Source organism: Corvus brachyrhynchos, unplaced genomic scaffold (assembly GCF_000691975.1).
Source record: "Corvus brachyrhynchos isolate BGI_N302 unplaced genomic scaffold, ASM69197v1 scaffold115, whole genome shotgun sequence".
Lineage (NCBI taxonomy): Eukaryota > Metazoa > Chordata > Aves > Passeriformes > Corvidae > Corvus > Corvus brachyrhynchos.
Window position 1 is genome coordinate 7,816,161 of NW_008239553.1, and position 10,873 is coordinate 7,827,033.

The window sequence follows — 10,873 nt, forward strand, 5'->3', positions numbered from 1 at the left end:
CCCGCAGCGTGGGGAAAGGGGAAAAGGTGCAGTGCCCCCGGCCCGGCGGGGCCGGGAGGTTCGGAGCCCCCCACCTTCCAGCAAGCGAGCTCCGACCAAAGGGGAAATCCCACCTTTCTGTGCGGTTTAAATATGTAAATTGTGAGAAGCGTAATTGGTCTTAAAGACTGTCCATCAACTCAGGGTCAACCCAACACAGGTACTGAGATTCACTAATTAAAATGTAAAACAGTTAACAGTAGATGAAATTCTAGGTTCTCATATGCATATCTAGAAGTAATACTAAAGGCTCAAACACTGACAGGTGTTATTAACACGATTACAAATTCTCTTTACAATAGCTTTTTTGTGTGTGTTAGCATGTCCATTGCTTTTTTAGTTACGTCTGCCGAGTTCAATTCACTGGGCCTGCTGCAAGCTTGGTAATCAATATTTAACATACCTACAGTTTTTGCAGCACAGTCATCTACTACAAGCAAAAAATCCAGGAAATCATCTTCTAAGAAGGCTTATAATTATGTTGAGTCCAACAACTTTGTCTCAAGCTTTCTTTTTACACTATCATTTCAAGAATGAGGCATCAGTTACATTTTCTTTTTTCATTCTTAAGGACCTTTGACAGACAAGTAGGGGAATGGGATGCACAGAACTGTAAGCTATTGGCTTGCAGGTTCTATAAAAATCCTCTGGAGCTGCAGCTGTGGCAGAAGGAATGTACCCAGATTGCTTCTGCTTTGACAGTCCCTTAGGAACATCTAGGATGCAGGAAGATGTATCAACAGTTCAGAAACATTAGTAGATATTAGCTGTACAACATTCTTTCAATTATTTAGGTTTTGTATAGCCTCTTAAATTGGGAATGAGGTTCTGTTCCTCGCTAGAAACACTGGAGAAGCACAAGCTTGAACAGGTATTATTACAGAAAGTAAGGTTATGGTGCAGAGCCGAGGAACATATAACTAAGAAAAACGTCTTGGCTCTCCAAAGACAGTCCCTGCCCTCAGCAAGCAAGCACTTCATACAATTCCTTTCAGCACTTGATGAGTTTCTGACTATGAGCACTATTAAAACTTAGTGGCAACTTTTCTATGTCATATCTTAACACAATCTCCAAGCTGAACAAGAACAAGTAAACTCAAGCAGAGGCAACACCCACCCTTCCAAAACGAAGTTAAAGACGTGAGATTTAAAGGCACCTCACTCTGTCCCTCCCAACAGTTTCAATGAACTCTTAAGGAAGCTGAAAAGCTTTGCAGGAACTCAGCAAATGATAAAGACCAAGAGAAAAACCCTACATGAATTCTCTGAGAAACTGCCTGAGAAACATACAATCCCCTGTTCTGATCACACTGCATGACTACTGACCTTACAATGCAGTTTAACCCAAATACTATGGACTGCTGTGACCTGGCAAATTCGTGGCTTTATAATGTGTTTCATAGAAGGCTATGTATTTATGGCTAGAGAGGACTGCCAGTACTGAACTAAACAAGTGTGACAAATGGCATACAAGCATTTCAGAGTATACCTCATGCTCTTCCACAAGATACAATACTTTGCAAATAATTCTGACCAGAACTTCAGTGATATGCTCAGATTTTCAGTATATTTAAAGACTGTATATTTTACAAGTGCTGTGGTAAATCCATGCATGACAGAAAGCAAGTTCCTATCAGTCAGAGTCAGCATTTTCCACAAGGTACAGTGTTATGTTTATGACACTGAAACCAAGAGCTCTGTTTATCACCACATTTGTAGTAACAAATGATATCAGCATGGTTCATCACAAAAAGAGCCATACTATCTTGGTCTCAGCAGATTAATAAGTACTCAAAATACCCACAGAGTAAAGGAGTCAATCCCAACACCAAGTGATCAGTGTCAGTTCATTTTGCTTGCAAGTCAATGTCAACATGAGACTGTCACTGCAAATGCCCCAATGTGGCTCATCTTTCTAAACAGTCGCTACAGGCCATCTCAAAGCAACCAAAAAGTCCTACCTGCACCACCACTACTTTTAGGCCTTTCAGACACTACATTAGTACTTAACATTACATTAACTATGGTATATAATCTTAGACTGAAGTCTGTCGATTGACTGTTCACCGAGTCACAAATTCATTTTGCTAATGAGTAGCAAAATACAAGACTCCAAAACAAAGTCCAAGAAGGGCAATAATGAGGGAGGGCAATCAAAAATTTAAAAAAAAAAAAAAAATACATCCTGTGAAACATTAATAATCAAATTGAATGAGTTTGGGACAAATAACTTCAAATTTTCTTCTGAGAACCACGTATCTTACAATTCTGTTCCTTCTTGCCATTCCTACTCAACTCAGAAAAGACAAAAAAATTTTTTAAATGCCCTACCATAAGCAAAAGCAGAAGGAAATACACCATGTAATTACTCTTCTCCATTATACTCAAACTTATTAGTAATCTTTTTCCCCTTTCAGAACAGAAGCTGGAGGAATCTAAAGCTCATAGTCATGGCGGATTCAGCAGCAGTTTACTGTCTCAGTTCTGAGTCTATACTTTAGAAATAATTCTAAAATCTGCAGCTTTAGCTACTACTTTCCCTGTGCATTTTCAAGTGAAAATGGTATCTGTTTCCTGATCTAAACCTTCATGTTTCCATTCTTGCTTCTAAACACTTTACTCCAGTTTCTCCTTTCTGACATTATTCATTTACATTCTGGACTTGAGCCTAGAATCTCACTTCTTCCACTGCAAGAAACTGCCTCATTCCTCCTAAAGCCTCTCCTTAAGAGCCCAGAAGGTCAAACTTGCTTCTTTCTATGCAAATCCTCAACTGCCAGCATAAATCACATGTCCTCTGTCCTGTCTAACAGTGACTTTCAGACCTGGTATTCGATGTCGGCAGAATTCCAATAAAGCAATTAAGCAGAGGAAAATAAGTGGCAGTCCGGGCTTCACACCTCCACATCTGTGATTTCACTTGTAGGCTTCTCAGCACAGGTCCAACATCTTTTTTATACAGTATCAAACATATGTCAACTAATAATCATAAAGATTAGATGCACCCCTGAAGAATGACAAGACTCAGTGGGTCTGTGTGAAGAAAGAAGCAAAGTAATCCCCAAAGGCAAGACAAGTTTGTTAAGTGCTACCAAAGTGAAAGCCTTGGCTATTTTTGTATCAGATTTGAAGAATACTTATTTCACATTCACAAGAATAAACCCCACAGTTTCCAGCACGTTTGCATACTTTGCCCCTTCCTAGCACCACAAAACAAAACCCCAGCTCTTTTCACCCCAACTTCAGTTTCTCTAAATGGGTGAGAGATGATACATATCATGACTGGGCTGAATGTTTGCAGATGCCAAAGGGCTTGTCAGATCCAGTAATGATGAAGGTGACCTTCATCAGGCTTTCCTAAAATGACATCGTTAATGACACTGTTAATTTGGGATCTCTCCTCTATCTTTGTCACTGTTACAAAGTTTCTCAGAACTTATCTTCGGTATTTCATGTTTAAACAAATTAAATGGTTCCATCTTCCATATCTGAAAATGGCTTGTGGCTCACAATGCCCTTTCTACTTTTTACAAAATTACATAAGGTCTTGATTCCTACAGAAAAAAAAGGGGCTATTGTTCAAAGAAAAATAAAAATTAAACAACCAACCACTGGGTAGGTAGCTCCACATGGTGACACCCTTTTCCAGGCAGCTGAGGACCTACAGGTACTTCAGCTGAAGCCCATAACTACCCAACCACCTCCATATTCTCTGCTGCTCAGACACTGGAAACAAGTATATCACTGTACCTTTGTTAGGCAGTTTGCAGCTGCAGCTTTTACTTCAGCAATGAATTTTCAGCATGTTAAGGAATTAAGACTTTAATTTAAAGTTTTCTAAATGCAATAGGAACATTCCACAGAATCTGCCATCATTATTGATTGCACACCGACACCTTCAGGATTTCCAAAGTCAGTTGGATTTTTCCTGCAGAGGGAATAAAATTGATCTGCAACCATAAACGTGTTTTTGCTTTCCTCTATGTTTAAGAAAGCCTCTTGATGGATGCTTTGTTTTTAATTTTGCAAAACAAAGTTCACTTGTAATGAGAGCTTCCGTGCCAGGTTTCAGCCCAAGGGGAATTTGAGTTGCAGTTATAAATCCCCTGGAACACTGAAGGAAAGCACAGAAATAGAAACACTGAGGATGACAGTAGTGTAAAATTGTAGCACTTTGTTCACAAAGTACGCTGTAACAAAGAATAGAAAAGTTGCTTAGATTACTTGCTCTTTTCTGAATTTGGACAAAAACATTAGGGAGGCTACAATTTTAACAACACTTAATTTTGTCCTGACAACAGGACTAGTGGAGAGAGGCAATGAGAGGAAGATTTAATGTTGCAAATGCCAAGTCAAGATTAAGTTCTATTGTTCTCAGCAGAACAGTCAAATCCTATTTTTACAGCAATAAAACAACTTTGTATTGTCAGCAATCCAAATTAGGGTTTATGTGACATAAATAAATTTTCAAGAGTACTAATGACACCACGGTCTATTCTCCATTCAGAAAGCCAGTAAACTGTTTGGTTTACACTTTTTATGTCCATGTTTTGTATGGGGTAGATAATACCATCTGTACAACAAACAGCCAATACAGTCTGCTCAGTGGTAGATCAGACAGTTCTGGATTTTGAATTAATTATTGTATTGAATTTTTTCTTGATTGACCATTTATTTTCCATCTGAATTTTACCTCCTAAATCAATGTTAGCACAGAAAGAATGTAAGAGTGGCTTTCAAAAACCAAACCAAGCAAACCACATTTCATTTGATCATGTACTGACCTGGCCCAGAGAGAACACTCCTCACTCCAAGCAGGTTAACCAGTGCAATTATCAAAAGGATGCCAGCAGCAGTGTGACGTTACCCTGAAAGGGGCTGAACAGTTTGCTATCAATTCTTCTTTGAACTACTACCTCCACAGGGAAGTGTATGCCTTCTCCACAACATGGTTTATCTTCAAAAACTGACCATGCTGAATAGCATTTGTTCGGGAAACAGAAGGTACATGAAGGCAAAGTGTTAGGGGCAGGCTTATACATAGACAAAACAGTTCTGACAGAAACACCTACAGACTCTTCTGAAACACAGAATGATGGAGGACCAAAGCATGACCTTGCATCACAGCAAACCAATCTGAGAGCAATTAAATATCAATAACGAAATCTCAAAATATCAATTAACTCATAACTGCCTGTCACTGATTTAGATAACTTCAATGGGAAGAAGCCTTCCTAAATCCTGCCAATCATCTGTCTGTCAGAGATTTCTGGCAGGGAGTAAGTAAAAAAAACCCAAAACACTCAGAAAATTGAGCTGGTGAACCAAAGGTAAGCAATAATAAGACTTGATGACCTGAAGTTTCATTGCACTTTCTACATTACACTTAGCAAACAAGTATGTTTGCTAAGTGTAGTTATGTAGAAATGTGTTTTTCCAGCCTGTAAACGTGTTTTTCCAGCCTGGTCCTTGACAAATGGATTTAATGATTAATGCCAGTTTTACTCTGACTAAAGAAATGAAATAATGCACTCGGCAGAAAGAATATTCTCCATTTTCCTAACCAGATGTGGAAGTATCACTCTAGAAAGCTGCAGACAGCGTGAGAAATTTGTCTGAAAAACTGGAAGTCCTTTGCCTAATAATATAGGCATATATGACAGAGGTCATTAAGATTTTCTCAACCATGCTAGAGACTTATAATGTAATAGCCTTTTCACTACCCTCAATAGGGTCACAATAACAACAACAAAAATATAAATATATATGTATGGAAAGATGCATTAAGAAGTTTTCTATAATTCTGGTTTCACATGACCTGATTCCCATGCATTTATTTCCTTAAAAGTGCACTACTACTATTTTAGCTTTAATAAGCTGAAATTTAAGTAATTTTCAAGGGCTTTTACAGCTAGAACATTGGAATTTTTACAATAAGACTTGAATTCAAAATATATAAGCATATATACAGCTTGAAAAATATGAGCATTCTCCCCCAAAAGAGTCACAAGAGACATCACTGCAAGAGTTTGAAACACAAGTCATCTTGACAAAATATTAATTTCCTGTTCAAAAATAAGACCAAAAAAAAAAAAAAAAAAAGCCAAAAATCCATTTGAAGTTGAAAAGCTGTTTCGAAACCCTCAAAAGTAATTTTAGATGCTAGAAATTGAGGATAAATATGAGGTATTTTATTCAGGACAGAACTTATTCCTGTGTCCTTATTTCATTAGGAATTTCAAAATGCATTTTCTGCATTTGGGAATTAGCTAGGAGATTGCAGTATGATGTATTTATCACACAACTTTTAAATTATTTTTGTTGATAGCTAGATAGTTACATATTTCCTTCCTTGCAAACGAGTTTTGAACTCACATCAGAGCTGTTTAAGACCAGTGTTGCTTGTCATTCTATGCACTTATTGTAGTGTTTTAAAAAAGAAACATTTCAGATAAAATATTTACTGACTCTACAGAACAAAAGCTACATCTTCTGGTACTGTTAAGCCCTCCAATTTCACACCTAGCCTGCACATCAAAATTGACTGCCATAAGCACTGCCAGCAGTAACACCCCTTTTATTTCAGGCTCCATAAAGACCTCATTTTCTCCCAAACTCACTCCAAGAAGTAGTAAGAAAGATCACAACTTGCTGCATACAAGATTCCAACCAGAGTTACTACACTCAGCAACCAAACAGCCATCGGATACAAAAAACACTCATCACTGTGAAGACACAAGTAAGAATTCATTTGGGAAGCAATAGTTTTTGGTAACTACTGCCTTTTACTTTTGAAGATCTGTGAGGTGCACAGGTTCTCCCTCCAAAATGTTTTTGGAATGAATGAAAGCTCAAGAATTGCACTGGACCTTGAGCAGCTCTGCAGATGCATTAAGACTGCAAGATTTGCTAACACCAGCACAAGCCACTTCTGTGATGCCCACTAAGTTCCATTAGAACATTTCCTCTGAAGAAACTTAAGAGCTCTACTATTTGCCCTCATCTATGTAAGAATATACCTTGCCCAGAACTTTGAAGGTATGTAACCCCTTCCCATCTCTCTGAAATTCAGCTGAAATGTTGGAAAAGAAAACCACTACAAAGTTTGTAAGGCAGGTCAACAATAAAGAAAAACAGATGTGACCAATCACAGGCAAATATTTAAATCAAAATAATCTACAGAATACGTACTCCATGTTCCCTTTTACTCTATCACTTACATTCATGCTCCTCCTGATTCCTAGACCACATTTAGGACTACATGCTAGGAAAACAAAATATTACTATATACTCCACAGAAAGCAATGCCTCTTGTCTCTTATTTTTATACACTGTTCCTTTCCCAAGTACTTTTCATTTCAACTATCAAGAGCCCTACTAAAAAGGATTGGACACATGTAAAAAAGAGGTTACATATACATCATTTTGACAGGACAATCCATGACATCCTTAAGGAACAGAGTTGTCTGTAAACACAAGCAAGAAAAATATTTACTTGAGCTTTCCATAAATTTTGACACTGCATCTTCAAAATATCTTGCCTTATTTTGATCTCTAAAATTCATCTGTCAACACTCACTATCACAGGCAGTCAGAAAAAGAGAACTATAGGCAGTAAATTCACATTCTTTCTCTTAAATATAGCTTTAAGTTTCTCAAAGTAAAATGTCACATTTATGACACTTGTTGTATCCCAGATTATATAACTTAACTGTGAGCACATGCCAAAGCACCACAAGCTCTCATTCTACTTGGAAGAATCATTTCAATAAAGAGGGGACCAGCTACTTAACTGAAATCACATTGTGAACTTGCTTTCACAAATAAGAACTTCAGTATGACCTGCCACTCTCAATGCCCTTAATTTCTCTGATTTTGGATTTAGGTTAGACCAGTGAGAGGAGCAGTGTTAGAAGAGTCACCACAGCAGAACCATACCAGGAACTATCCTAATGCCTCAATTCATTCACCCATTGAAAATACAGCATGAAGAAGTTCTGTTAGCAAGGACACAAGAACCTTCTCCAGTGCTGCCTAAGACCTGAGAAATCCAGCATTCAGCCACAAGAGATTAATACTGGAAAGATAATATATTGTGGGACAGTAATTAGCAGCTGACTGTGATAGACAGGCAGGGATTTGGTTATCTCCTCACTGCCCTAATAAATGGAACCACCCTCCCCACATGACAGACATGTTACCCAGGCTCCTAACGCAGCCTGGAAAGGTGTATTTCTTTGCCATCAGGATGATCTGCCCTTGAAGGAAAGCAAGTTTTATTGACATATTCAAAAGGTATCACTTTTTACTACATACAGAAAAGGTCCACTTCCGGACACAGTCTGAGCTGTTTGCCTCTTACTCCTGTCCTAAAAAGCATGAAAAGGGACTTTAACCAGTTTTGTATTTTACATAGCCTGGAAGGGCCCAGAGATACCAACCTTCAGCATGGACACAGCTCAAAATACATGAGAACACAAAGTACACAGAAATACTATCTTGAATCCAGTGCAGCTTCAACACCAAATTTTAAAGCATTGCTTTACCATACTACTTTACTTCACTCTACCTTTTCAACAGGATACTTATTGCGTGATTGTGTTAAAAATAAACTACACCAAGCTTCAGTTTCCTCAGCAATGATCAGACATTAGTAACAGATCCTGAAAGGATCACTTCTACTGCAGAGCTCTCCTGATGTTACCACTTACTGACCTTTGCCTGCTTCTTCCCTTCCCTAAGTAGGCAGACCATTTCAATACATACTACATTAACCTGTTTTGTTTGGACTGCTCTGCCTTCTCAGCAACATGCTAACCAGCATCAACGAGCTCAGCATGAAAGCCAGTGCTGCTAAAACCACACAAACTCAAATGTATTTCCCAAGATAGGGGAGAAATAGACACAATGACTTTTGAAAAGCTTAGTTCTGATGTATTCCCTGCAATGATCAAAAACTTAAAACTTATTTGTTTTAAAGTCACACTGAACTACTCACAGGCAGGCCCCTAAAAGGGATTCAGATCCAACTCACATCACACAGACACCTCTTCCTCCTTTTCACTTCTCCTTTCCTTACCCTTTTAAAGGGGTGAAAATACTACACATTTCAATGCATTCCACTTGTTAAATGAAAAGGTAATTATCCCCACCCCCAGCTTAAGACTTTAAATCACGCATCTGCAATGATCTTACCTAGAAGAAACTTGAAGCAACTGCCACAGCAAAAGGTGGCACACATGGAAAGAAATGTGCACTGAAAGAAATTACCCTCTCAGAGAAAAAACATGAACCCTTTTAAACTGAAAAGCTCTACACAGTACTTATACTTGAAAAATGATTGCTTAAAAACAAACAAACAACTTTCCCCCCAAACAGACACATTTTCCTTGCAGTCAGAACATGATTCCACCCACATCATGCTGTATTTTGAATGAACTCATCTTAAATAGTCATGAGCTTTCCCCACTCTTGTGGGGCAAAAAAGGAATTCAGCAGAAGTAGTGGGCTTAGCAAGAATAAGCAGCTGTTTACCCTGCATGCAATAAAACAGAAACTGAAGGAAATATTTTCAGTCTTGACCTCAAGCGGGATGTACTGTTCAGACAGCACTCTGAGGTTTTTGTTTTACAGTTTAAGTCAACAAATCACCCAAAGCCATAGCGCTGTTTGTCAACAACGTTCTCAATACATACTTTTTATTATCCCACACTGCTGGAATGAACAAACATTCAGAGAGAAAGAAAAAAATACACTTTTTACTATCAGGCTTCGTACAAATGCACAACAAAGTATAACACTGCACAGAAGGAGAGGATCTTTTTACATATATTTGTTGCATGTACTCTGAAACTGTCCCTTTGCTTTCATCTGCCAGCTGTGCAGACATTCGTGGTTAAGAGCCCCTGGTGCCCAAGACAATTGCTGTTAACCTCGGTGACTGCCACACATGCACTTCCCAGACCCAACACCTGCACAAGCTGATGAACTTCTAACACACACTTAACTTGACTCAGAGGCTTGCAGGAAGGCCTGAGCCAAATTTCTCCATCGGGACTGGTACAGACCTATACAGTTTCTGCCTCAAAGAGTTTACAACCTAGCTAATCCATATTTTTTTTACTGCTACACAAATTCAGGAGACAGGGAATGCCTGCTGTGTCTCAAGTTTCAGACTGATTAATGACAGAAAACCCCTACAGAAGTCATAGACGTGAAAATTAAAGAGATATGACAACATTAAGTGAAGAAAAAGCAATACCACAGCACTGCTGACTCCTAACCAACACAACTGAAGACACAGCCTTGCATCTGAATGCTATATATTACTACTTCTATAGTCCAGCCGGCCTCGGCATCCACACCAACAGCCGGCTCAGGTTAGTCACTCTCTATCCTAATAGTTTTCCACAGCAAACTACGGCGAAAGGCGACGATCTCACGCAGGCTTAGGGAAGGGCCTGCGAGAGCAGCAGCAGCACAGGTGAGCGCCGGAGCAGCCCCGGCCGCACACCAAGGCACGAACCGCACGGCAGCGGGGAGGGAAACCGCCCACGAGATGCTGTGGGTGAGAGAAGATGCCCGGGGAAAGAGGGCGATTTCTCTGGGGACACACCAGCCTAGAAGGGCAGCGGGCGCAGGCAGCCTCCCCCGGCTCCCACGCTACTCCCCTCCCGTCTCAGTACCACAGGAAACGATGCGGGTTTTAATGGAGAGAAGGGGGGATTCTTTCTCGGGAGACAGACCCAAGAAGCGACACCACATCCCCCGCGAAGTTGGAAGCTTCTGGAAGTTGTGTACTTCGTTACGAGCGCGCACGGCCACCACCACCTCC

The 10,873-nt window shown here is 39.5% G+C and overlaps 1 protein-coding gene across 2 annotated transcripts in view; it reads right to left on the bottom strand.

The window, feature by feature from the left end:
• Positions 1-10,873, bottom strand: part of LOC103620933 (transmembrane protein 263) — a 251,981-nt gene that overhangs the window by 206,854 nt on the left and 34,254 nt on the right. The gene's annotated exons all lie outside the window — the stretch shown is intronic.